Genomic DNA, 12,503 nt, shown 5'->3' with positions numbered 1-12,503 from the left:
CGTGCTGGAAACCCCCCAGAACAAATTTTGACTAACCATGCAGTGTTGTAAAACTAAAGTATCTGAATATGTATTTGAATCCTTCATTTTTAAACTTCTCTGCTTTTTATGAGCCTAAATCCAGAAACCCACCAATCTTATGTGTGGGATAATGCACTCATCAACATGAATACAGTGTGTGAGAAAGCTAAATGCTTTTTTTTTTTTTTTGGTGATGTGCATATCTTATTGTCCTGTAGAACTTGAAATCTAGTTAGCCTGCTTATATACAGAGTTGTGCTGGGAAAAATAATTGAATCTATTCAAGGGATATTTGGTAAAGAGTTGTCCTTGCAGTTTGGTGCAAATGTGTGTGGTGACTCTGCAGTATTTGTTGCCTGCCTCTTAATGAGGAAAGCCATGAGGAAAAAGGATTCAGGAGTGTCTAAGTCAGTACACAGAGCTTTGATGTTGCGGAGGGATGAATAGGAAAAACACTTAATGATGCCTGAATTCATCTGAGGTCTGTCCTAGCTAAACTAGTGGTGCCTTTCCATGTTCTGTCTGGGCTGAGGCAGTTACTAAAATGAAGTATGCAGAAGAGTAATTTGCAGTCAGCAGAAAGGAAAGGCCTTTATGTAGGGGTGAGCTTTAGAGCCTCTATGAAAGCAATACTAGAAGTGCCCTCCCTGGAAGATTTTCACATCTCTGCCATGCTGATATTTCCCCTGAGGTTCACAGAATTGTCAAGGTTAGAAGAGACCACTAAGATCATCTAGTCCAACTGCCAACCCATCCTCCTCATGCCCACAAACCTGTGTCCCTAAGTACCACATCAGTCCTTTTATCAAACACATGCAGGGATGATGACTCCCACTTTCCTGGGCAGCCTGCTCCAATACTACCCCACTCTCTCTAAGATGAGATTATTCCTGATTGGATGTCAGGGAGATGCTCTTTACAGAGAGAGTGGTGAGGTGCTGGAACAGGCTGGCCAGAGAGGTTGTGGATGCCCCATCCCTGGAGGTGTTCAGGGCCAGGTTGGATGGGGCCTTGGGCAACCTGGTCTAGTATGAGATCTGGAGGTTGGTGGCCCTACCTGAGGCAAGGAGTTGGAACTTGCTGATCTTTGAGGTTTCTTCCAACCCAAGCCATTCAATGATTCTGATATCCAACTGAACCTCCCTGGCACAACTTGAGGCTGTTTCCTCTCATCCTAGTGAGGGTTAAGCAGTGCACTGGGGAAGGATGTAAAAAGGAGGGTGGTAGGATTTGGAGTTCTCATGGTGGTCTTAAGTTCTTCTGGTTTACAGGGAGTCCACCAGTATACTGGATGCATTTTTATGTTAAGCCTTGTTTGCATTATTAATTTGCTAACTGCTGAAGCAGAACTGCATCCATGAGCTTTCGATAGTAGAACTAGAGGGGGACAGCTGTCTTGGTCTGCACTAGCACAGCATTTCTTGATAGGCTGGTATTTGAAGTGCTGTGCTTTAAAAGATGAAATTCTGCACCTGTAGTTTCCTGAGAAAGGCTCTTCAGTGGGGAGAATGGGCTTTGCCCCAGCATCCAGCCCTTCACAGAAATAATGGCTGAACAAAGCGCTGTTTCCTTTTAGTGGTGTTTGCTGCTGTAGTGGTGTGTGAAGAACTATCTTGGGACCTGCTTTAACATCCTGTGTATCTGAATGCTGGGGGAAAAAACACAGTGCCTTGTTTCCCAGTGATCTAAAGTCTGCATAGCTCCAGCACATGCTCCTAGCTCCAAGAGAAGCAAGTCCCTGAGCAGTGAGGGGCAACCTGTGGATGCGGTGCTCAGTGCATGTGTTGGCTTGCTACAGCTGGCTCCATCACAGAGGTGATGCTGCTCAGTGTGGGGCTGCTGTCACCATGCATTTGCTTTCTTTGCTGCTACCATACATGGCCATACTGTAAAAAAAAAAAAAAAAAAAAAAAAAAAAACTCTTGTTGACTGCTTGTGGTGGCGGAGCATGCAGCACTGCAGCTGGATGTTTACTTGCAGCTTCTTGATGTGGTTCATAATAGATGTGGCTTTCTGTAATGCGAAAATAGATATTTGCACATGAGGCTGTACTTTGTGGCATTGCGTGGTGCGAAGCAGACGTGAACATGAGAATGAGCCTGCTAATGCTCAGCTCATGGTGTGTTGCAGGAGGTGGTTATTTCTCTGCCTCAGTTATGACACCAGCTGGATGGGAGGCAGTTGGACAAAGCAGCTCTTGCTGTTGAGATCACGAGCTCTCCAAAAGCAGTGAAGATGGTATTAACACACGCCTGCATAGGCCCTACAGCTCAAGAGTCACTTAATGTGTTCCTATTCCACACAGTGTCTGTGTTAACACCAAGCAAGAAGCGAGCTCCCCCTGAGCCTGCATTGTGGTTTGGGTGGCACTGAGAATGGCACTACTCTGCAGGTGCAGAGACCAAGGGGAAGAGACACTGTAGTTGGTTTTAGTATAAGCAAATGTTTTGCTCGTAAATAGGCTTGTTTTTAGATGGAAATAATGCCTGCTTAAATGCATAGACTGAATGCAGGAGACAAAAGCTTTTTGAACGTACAATTTGAGGACATGAGTGTGTTTCCCTTCAATACTCTTTAACTTTAAAATCTAAAGTTTCTGTGGTCAAAAACTCTGGTGCTCAACTGGAGCTCCAGCATCTCTTCCTTTTCCCTCCAGACCCAGCTACCAAGCTGCACTGAACAAGGCAGCACCTGTGACCAGTTCTGCAGCACCAAAACTTGCTCACGCATCAGGAATAACGAGTGTAAAATTGCTTGATAGCTCTGGTTCCTGGAATTGGTGTCTGTTCACACTTACCCATAAGTAAGCCTTGTTGTTCACATTGTACTTTCCCTGTGTGAGCGGTGCTGTTTGGTGGGGCCTATGGTGAGTGGGCAGTGAGTGCCGTCCCTGGGAAAGCACAGAAAATGCTTGTATGTAAACTGTAAATGTCACTCTGCACATTTGCTGCTTGAAAGTGAATTTACTGATTCTGAGCAAGCTTGTGTCACTGTGGTATGGAAGATAAATGCGGGCTGGAGCTATTGCAGGAGCCTGTGCTCAGCTGGACTTGTGGGAATGACACCAGACATGGAACAGCAACTTCCCATATTTCACAAGTATCAGTCTGTTTTTTTTTTTATTTTTACTTTTTCCTTCTGAGCACTGAGGATAAAATTTCCCACATTACTTCTTGTGTTCCTTCCCTCTGTCCTGCAGCCTAGCACTGATGAGAAAAGCAGTCTGAATGGCACTGTCAGATGTAAAGAAGTTGCCTTTGATCTGGAAGTCTGCTACTGATGGTAGTAAGTGGAATAAGTCTTCACAGTCATAATGAGACTTTTTCCAGGGGCATAAAGAGATTTAACTTCAGTGCAAGCACTGGTTAAGCTGGAAAGAAAAGCACTGTACTGCGCTGGTGTCTGGAAAGTGCTTGCTATTTTTCAAAGCCATTTATCCAGCTGAAGCTTTCTTTCAGTTGCAGAAGTCCAAGCTGAGGGTTCCTTTAACATCTTATATTAGATTTACAATCATTTGTTTTATGGAAACTTAGTGCTTCCAAAAATAGTGTTGTTAGCTGGAGCTGCTGCTTATGAAGCAGTAGTGTCGACATCTGTGGGAACTGCCTCTGTTTAATGGACCTGTGCTTTTCCACAGGCATTGTGCCTCATTGTGATTTCAGGTTAATCTCTCTGAAATCCGTGCCAGATCTCTCAACTGAGCAGGGGTAGAATTTCTCCTTCGTACAGAGTTGCATGTTCAGCGGTGCTGTGGCTATCACATTGCTCTGCTCTGTCTGGCTGACAATGGTCAGGTTCAGTCTTTTTTTCCCCCTGTCAGAGCCCGATTGCTCAAGTGCTATGTTCAGGTTGACAGACCAAACAAAGGGACACTTGTGTGTTGGGAGCCAGAACTGTGCTGTTGCTGCTGCTAAAAGGCTTTCTGCTCCTCTTCTACCTGGCCAAGTCCTCTCTTTTTCACAGTTGATAGGTTAACTTGACACCTTGCCTTAGGGATGAGGTAGAAAATGCTCTTAAGTCTTGTTTGGCTCTGAATCCCAAGCTAAGGGTATAAATATTTCTTGTTTTCCTATCTGGGTTAAGAAAACAGCACTGTAGCGTCAGTCCCTTGAAACAACATCTTGTGGAGAGGACGTTAAGGTTATGGAGCTTAGTGCTGGACTTGGGAGTGATTGGCATGTAGATGCTGTGCTTTTTTTCTCATTCCTCCTTGCTTTAGGAGCCTGCCAGATAATATTTGTTGACCAGGATAAATCTTCTTTCTATCAGAGGTTTTACTTAGCTGTGAACTTCAGAGAATCTGTTTCAGGAGGCAAAAAAAAAAAAAAAAAAAGCAAGCACATTTTCATCTAGGACTGCAGAACGACAACTGATAGGGATGTGCCAGAGCAGCAGTTCTGGGGATGTTGGCAGTGCTGTAGCGTGGGGTTCGTATGTGTTGAGGCATTGGATCTCATCTGGTGCTGCTTTCAAGCTGTGTCTGCTGTGGTGTGAAGGAAACTTAAAGTGCCTCATTAAAAGCGTGCATTTAATACGTTATCACTATAGTAGCTTTTCAATATGAACTTTTTGTCTACCAGCTTGCCACCTGCCAGCTATTCAGATACCCTTTTCATAAGGGAAAGCTGTCTCAGATGTTCTCATCTGAAATGATTTTGCTACATGCACTACAGTGGTAACATACGTTATTCAGCTTTGGATATTGGCACACCTGAAGGATTAACACACTTCCAAGAAGTTGATGACTTCATGACTTCATAGGTAGACAACCACTTCCGTCATTGGCATTGAAGATTTTTCAGGACTTGAAGTTAACTGCTCTGTGGGTTTTAGCTGGACGAGGATTTGGGAGGAGAGCTGATAATTATTGGCCTTGCTAATGAAAATGGATGACTAAATAACGCAGCTGCCACTTCAGCATTCTTAGCACTTCTGGTTATGACACTTTCAAAACTTAAAGATTACAGTAATTGTCTGTAGTCTATGAAATGAGTCTAGACAGTCTTGTCTAAGGCCAAAAGGTTGGAGTTAAATAAATACACGATTTGGACAAATAAAGCCATCGGAATCATGCTTGTCTGCCACAGTAGTAGATTTAAGTACTATTTTATAGCTCTTCCTAAATAATTAGCTTCTAATGATCAGCTAATAAATTTTGGAAAATAAAGTACTCTGTGCCTCGCTAATGAAGTGGAATGTTTTCATGTTGGATGTTGTCCAAGCTGGTGTTCAAGAATTCCGTGGGGCTTACTGTGGTAATAGGGGAGGAAAAAAAAGGGATGGAACCTAGTATTGCTATCTCTGACTGCAGTGACCTCATAGAGTAAGTGAGGTGTGGTATGGGCTTGGAAAATCATCTTCACTTTTAATTACATACATGCTAATGATTCTTTGCCATTTTTCTTTTATTAATGGATCAAATGGCGTGTAGTGAAAACTTCACTCTTTTGGTTCGGCCTGTTTGGCAGGTTTTACTCACTTATTTGGGCTAGAAGGCATGCATTAAAGTAATACTGTGTGTCCAGATGTCCATAGCTGAGTCCAGGCAATCCAAGAAGTCTACTTAACAAGCAATTTGCTTGCTGCTTGAATAGATTGTAATGGTTCTGACTTGAGGTAAACACTCAGACTCTCCGCCAGGGTTTATCTTTGCCACGGAGTCAAAGTTTTCAATCTGTACTTGAGCACTTTCTGTGCATCCTTCAAGGGACTGTAAACTGGCTTCATAAGATTGTGAATGCCCTAAACATGGCTTTGTAGCCTCTAACCTGAGGTCTTTTGCTGACCGTTTTAAATAGGTCTCAGTTACTGAACTGATGAGCTATTAATTGATTGCAAACCTTACCTCATTATGGTACTTAAATTTATGAATCAAAACCTCTTGTTACACAGCTGGATCATATATATAACATCATTAGAACAAGTAAGTTCCAGCCCCCTACCCTCAGGGGGACTCTACTGAGAAACTTTTTTCCACCTACAGCTGCAGTCCTGTTATACACTTTTCCTAAAGTCAGATTATAAGTGTAAAAAGATGTGGGCTTCCTGAAGTGGAAACTCAGATGATCCTAAGGAGTTTGTATGCATATGTCTGAGCCTAATAAAGTCTTAGAGATGAGAGGATAGGATGCACGGAATACTTAAGTGTTTCTCAAGTTGCAAATGGCTCTTGCATATATATCTTGTGAAGCAAAAATGAAATCAAGATTCATCTGTGCTTGCAGGATAGAGCACGTTTACTAATCAGACATGTTTAAACTTGAGAAATTGCATTGCCTCCTTCAAAGAACATTGCTGGCGCTTACTGCCATTAAAGGGCATTAATTCAAGGCTGTACAGAGAAGTCTTAAAAGACAGGGAACGTGAACTTTTCTCTGAGCCTGAGAGCTGAGGGCTGTATTGCCATAAGCAGCCAGAGTCCAGAGTTTAAGGTCCGTGTATTTTCCAGCATGTCTGGGAGGGCACTTGGCGCTCGGTAGGAGAGCTGTAAACCAGAAGCAAGCATTTGCAGGCTGCATAGCTCCCACTGCTGAGCTATGTGCAACGTGGGGAGCTGTCAGCTAGCAATGGGAGAAATGTAAGCACAGCACAGATTTGGATTGAGTTTAAATCTGAAGGCTGTTTCAAAAATATTTTAAGTTTTTTTTTTTTAAAGGTGTTCACATACAGTTCTTAACTGAGCCAAAGGCTGCTCCTTTCTGCGACAAAATGCGTGAGTTAAAAACCCTTTCACTGGTGTTGATGTTACGTGCATGTAACCACAATCCACTCTGTCCATAACTCGAGTGCTGAGGCTGTGTTAACACTTTGAGACTTCTTCTGACAGTTTATTTAAGCCTGGCAGGAAGCTAGCGAGATGGCACGCCTTCTTTTTCAATAAAGCATTTGCCATATTTATTCCCTGAGCCTGTGTGATAGGAGCGCACACTCACAATTTGTCAGGCTGCCTGGGTTATGTGTCAGATGCCTTTTCTCTGAGACAATATGCCACTTCTTCACGGATCCTCACGTTTTTTTTTTTTTTCTTCCTGGAATCCTGTATTTATCTGCTCAGAAGTTAGAAGATCTCCAGCTCCTGCTGAGCCCAAGCCATTCTGTAAAGTTGCTGCAGGGCGAAAACAGGAGCAGAAGTGAATGTTTGTGAATGGGGAAGTTCAAATCATTTCAATGCAGAAATGAAAAGTGCTTAGACAAGATTCAGATGTATGCATTGGTCTTCAAAATGGAGATGCTTCCTCCTGTATCCCCTTGTTTCCTCCCCAAACTCTGCTTCCCAGCACCTGTGGGAGAAGCTAAGTTGGCTTTGCTTTTAGATACTTTGGGTAGGGACTGCTGCAAAGCCCATGGGGGAGAGCTGTATCACATGGCTATGTACAATAAATGTCTGTGTACCAATCATAATTATTTAATATTTTTTTCTGATGTATTTGTTCCCTGTACATGGAGAGGAGAAGAGAGAGGTACAAGAATGTATGATTGGGCAATGGGATTGATTCTTCGGTACTTCCAAGCAAAGCACAGTTTTGTGACAATGTATTAGAGATCCATACATACAACTCATGCTCCTCTCCCTAATATATACTTAACTAAGCCAGGTGTTTATTTTGTATCCCACAAAATCTTGTTCAGGATTTAAGACTTGTGCTTCACAGACTACAAATGTATATGATGGGAGTAGTGTGGTGGGACTGCTCTTAGACCTTTATGGGTGATGTGAGAACTTTGCATTCTCTGAGATTTGAGCAGGCGTGACCTTAATCATATATATCATTATTTTATGTACACGCAATGCTTGTTCTTCAGGAACAGATAAAAACTTCTCTATTTGATAAAAGCAGCCTTGTTTTTTTGCCAAATACTGAGGTGGGGGGCAAGAAGAAGCAAAGCTGTGCTTGGGTTGCAGTAGTCCCCCTGCAAAGGGGTTGCTTTGTGTGTGGCTTGTGCCCTCTCACTATCACTTCAGTTTAACCTTCTTCTGCTGTTGCCTCTCAGTTTTCATTGCTGAAATTATCAGGTGTTTTGCATCACTTGATAATTGTGGTAATTGCAGTTACAAATTGCCTCTGTTTCCCTGGATAGTCATAACAGTGCTGGCAGGATGCATTACGACAGCAGGAAGTGCTATAGATGGAGGAAAGCATCCCTGATGGCTTTGAAGCACTGGCTGTATGTCAGTTGACGTTTTTTTCCTGAAGAAAGGAACAGGTGCTCTTACTGTTTCTAGAAGTAAAAGAAAATAACTTGCAGTGTATGAGTATGGGATAGTTAGAAGGACACACCTGCCCTTCTGTAGCATAATCCAGTGTTTTGATAGCAGTCTGTGCAGCTTAGTTTTCATCAGCATCATTCTAGATCTTTTGTCACTTGCTCTCTCCAGTCTGCAGGAGCAGAATGCTTCTTTGGTTATGCAGAGCTTGAAAAAGCTGCTGTGGCATAGCCAAGGGCCTCAAAATGTTTTCCTATGGACTGGCCATAGGAGCGTGCTGTAGTTCTGGTCTTAAACTCAGGTCTCGCTTCACCTGTTGGTGATGCTTCAGGTGAAGTGCAGAAGAAGGACAGATGCTGGGGAGCCTAAGTAGTGCTGTGCTTCAGGTTGCTGGGACGTGCTCCAAACTTAGGCCGGGTGCTCAGTGCATTGCATTCACCAGCATGTTTGTTTTCAGTCCTGACTTAGCAATTACAGCTGGGAAGGATTTGGGGGCTATTTGCAATACTGAAATTGTGGATGTTATTTAAATCCAGAGATGGTCTGTAACTTCAGCTGGAGGGTGGAAACCCTTCTATTTCCTTGCTTTCGCTGGATTGAAACTAAACATTTAAACATGTGGAAAAAATTTAAATAAGCAACTAGTGGCTCTTTAGAAACATTAAGCATATATTTAGTAAATACAATGGAGATTATAGACACAGAGAGGATGAATATGTATTTTGGCATGTACTGCTCCTTCAGCTTAGTCACAGCAGTGTGCTTTGCCCTTTCTATGTTTTGCAATTTACCTCGTGGTGCCAAGGGATGGAATCCAGTGGCTTTTCAGCTTGCAGGCTGTTGATGGCCCAATGAGGACTAATTAAAAAACCCCACCAAAAAAAAAAGCAACTTGACAATGGGTCTGCATCTTTACATGTAAAAATGATTTTTTTTTTTTTTGCTAATTGTTATTATTAATTTATAGGGAGGGAGTCTTGGGAATGAGTGAGTCCAGCTAATGGAGGAATTCCCCTTTGTATACTAAAGGCAGCATAATGAGCTTGGGAGGAGGAGATCAACTGAAAGCAGATTTTCACACATCTTCCTTGCCAGAAAACTTGGGTGACTGAGACAATGTGTTAGGAGTTACTCTTATCTTTAAAAGGAGAACAACTATTGGAATGAACAGCTACAGTCAGCTTGGTAATATCATCGTGCCAAAGTGCTACAAGCAGAAACTCCTAGGAAGGTCAGGAAATCACAGGGTTGTAACCAGCAGCACAGAGTCCAGTTGGAGGCCTGTAACTAGCCGTGTTCCCCAAGTGTTTGTACTGGGTCTGGTCTTGTTTGACATCTTCAGCAATGGATGGAAAGGATAAAGTTTACCCTCATCAAGTTTGCTGGTGATACAAAGCTGGAAGGAGTGGCTGACACACCAGAAGGCTGTGCTGCCATTCAGCAAGATCTGGACAGACTGGAGAGCTGAGCAGAGAGTGATGTGGTGAGGTTCAACAAGAGCAAGTCCCACACCCAGGGAGAAATAACTGCATGTATCAGTACAGGTTGGGGGCTGAGCTGCTGGAGAGGAGCTCTGCAGAGAAGGATGCTTTCCTATGGAACCTGCTGTAGCGGGGGGTTGGACTCAATGATCTCCAGAGGTCCCTTCCAAACCCTACATTTCTGTGTGTTTGAAACACGTTTTAGGATGGTGATGGTGAGTGTGTGTATAGGTGTGGGGGTGAGTTGCCCCATTGCAAGGGATCGTAGAATCACTACGGTTGGAAAAGACCTCTAAAATCATCCAGTCCAATCGTCCACCTACCACCAATATTTCCAATTAAATCATGTCCCTCAGTACAATATCTAAATGTTTCTTGAACGCCTCCAGGGACATCTCCCTGGGCTGCCTGTTCCAGCTCCTGACAGCTCTGGGAGATGTATTTCCTAATATCCAATCTGTAGCTGTTCTACTTTTTTTTTCTCTTTGCAAAAATGCTTGCATCCTCAGTAGGTTTTCTCATCTTGGAGCAGGATTGCCTCAGCAGTCTTAGAAAGAGGAAATCTAGAAAATTTCTTGCATAATATTTTGGGTAAACTGTATGGTTGATGAAACAGCTGGGCCTGGCTTCTCATTTCCCTTCTAGGAAGCGGATGGAAGAAGCCTTGATTTCATTAGTGATGAAAGGAGCTGTGTAACAGAAGACCATGTTTGCTTACTATCTTCACAAAGTTTCTTCTAATTATTTAATGCCAGGAAACTTGGTTTTCTGTTACTACAGCAAAACCTTTACTACAGCAAAAACTGATTGAACGAGGCTCAGCTCCTCAAGTTCATCATGGAAAAACTATTACTTTTGGGAGGGGAGATACAGCAAACGTGTCCCTGTAGGGTGACCAATTCCAGTACCACAAGAGAGTAATCCTGCATGGTTTGTACCAGCCAGCATCCAGGACACTCTAGCTCTGCTGTCTTATAGTTTAGCAGATAAACTGTTGTGGAGCATGAGGGCTTATTTGTACAGCTTTCATGCAGTAGGTAAGCCTGGCATGGCACAGCATTGCTGGGCAAATCTGCCTGGACTCAGATTAGCACAAAACCCATAGGCTGGTGGTGGTTTGCATCTGTTGCTGCTGCTGTCAGTCCTTTAAGCACTTCTGTAGCAAACTCTATGACTGCCTCTACAAAAACACTCAAGTCTTGGGCTCTTCGGATGTGCTAGCACAAAACAGCCTTCAGAGGTAAGGGTGCCACCTCTTGGAGTGCTTCAGGCTGTGCTGTGTCATCTCTTAGTTCTTTAAATGCTGGCTGAGTGGCAGCAGTAAGGTCCATTTCTGCTCAGGTTGATGCATGCTGTATCTGCTATGTCTAACGTTCTTAAATCAATCCTGACTGAACAAGGCTGTGAGCTGTGGTTAATGCTCCCTGAGGCAACTAGTCCCAGTGCAATTTAGGAAGACTCCTTCAAAATCAGGAGCTATTTCAGGCATATTTGCTTTGTCCACTGCCTGCAGGTAAACCACAGCACTAACTGCTTTGCAAGCCTCTCCTAGAATGGCTGTGACAGCAGACTTAGCAGTGTATCTCCCAGTGTGGAAAGAAATTGCCCATATGAGGCTTGCTAAATGGGTGAGCACATGCCAGAGCTCTTTCTGAATTTGAGATGAGGCTGATGTTGGACTGGGACAATTTATTCCCCATCTGAGGGTGGAACAGCGTTCCATTTATGTGTGGTTAGTCTGACACTTGCACTTTGTGGTTTTCTTATTTAAAAAAGAGAAGCTGGAAAGGAGGAAGGGAATGGGAAAGGTGCAGAAGTGGAGGACAGGTTACTGATGCCTTATCAAATGCAAAGGAGATATGTGGAGTTGTTTAACATCTCTGGTCTGGGGGTCAGCAGCTTTCAGTGTGATGCTAGAGCTAAATGAATAGCTCTACAGCAACCTGTATGCACTTTTCCTGTAGCCAAGTGTACGATGGCCAGGCTGCAGTGCATGGAGTATACACAGCTGGGAAAGTGCATCACAAGAAATGTGTCCCTCCTGTGTGGGGCAGCAGCAGCAGCTCAGTGTCACAGGAGAGTTTTAACCATATTCTGTGCTGATGGAGATGTGTCTGAAGAAGGTTGGTGGGCTGGTGCTGTAAGTTCAGTTATTTTAGTTGTTGTTTTTCCTATTTTCTGACTGTGCCATCTGCAAACTTCATTAAGTTTAGGGCACGGATGCTGAGTGTAATAGTTTCTTGTTGGTATCCTTGAATTTATGTGATGGGGAAGATGCTTCTGTGAAATTCTGATGTTGAAATAAACAAGGCGTATACCTTATTTTTTGTGATACCCTATTAATGCAAGGGCAGCCCCCCACTTTTTTTTCCCTTCCTCATGACAGCCAATGTGTAGCTTTAAAGCATTCCTATTTCCTTCCTGGCTTACAGAAATGAGTAACATACGTAAACAGTGCTTCTCCAGTTGCTGTGATGCTTATCCAGGTGTCTGAGCAGTTGGGCAGTGTGCATCACCAGTGGTGGTATCAAGGGGGAGGAATCTGATGGTGTTTAGCCACTTGTTCTGCATGGAGTCATTGCTAGAAATAGTTACAAAACTGGTAAAGGATTCTAGAAATTACTGGGAAAATCCTAGTGCTTCCTAGAAATTACTTAAGGAGTAGAGTGGCATAATCCTGGAAATGTACAGGAGGTGCCAGAAATATCTGAACCCTGTCACACGTTCAGAGAGACACAGCAGTTCCTGGAGGCTCAAAAAGTCCCAAGAGACTTCTGACTTCTAGGAATTCCTGC

The 12,503-nt window shown here is 43.4% G+C and overlaps 1 protein-coding gene across 3 annotated transcripts in view; it reads left to right on the top strand.

Moving 5' to 3' along the window:
* The window catches only part of RRAS2 (RAS related 2), a 36,283-nt gene that overhangs the window by 11,634 nt on the left and 12,146 nt on the right, over window positions 1-12,503 (top strand). The window lies entirely within an intron of this gene.

This window comes from Phasianus colchicus, chromosome 5 (assembly GCF_987193195.1).
Source record: "Phasianus colchicus chromosome 5, bPhaCol1.hap1.1, whole genome shotgun sequence".
Lineage (NCBI taxonomy): Eukaryota > Metazoa > Chordata > Aves > Galliformes > Phasianidae > Phasianus > Phasianus colchicus.
Note: the sequence above shows the minus strand (reverse complement) of the source record. Positions and strands in the feature narration are given on the sequence as shown.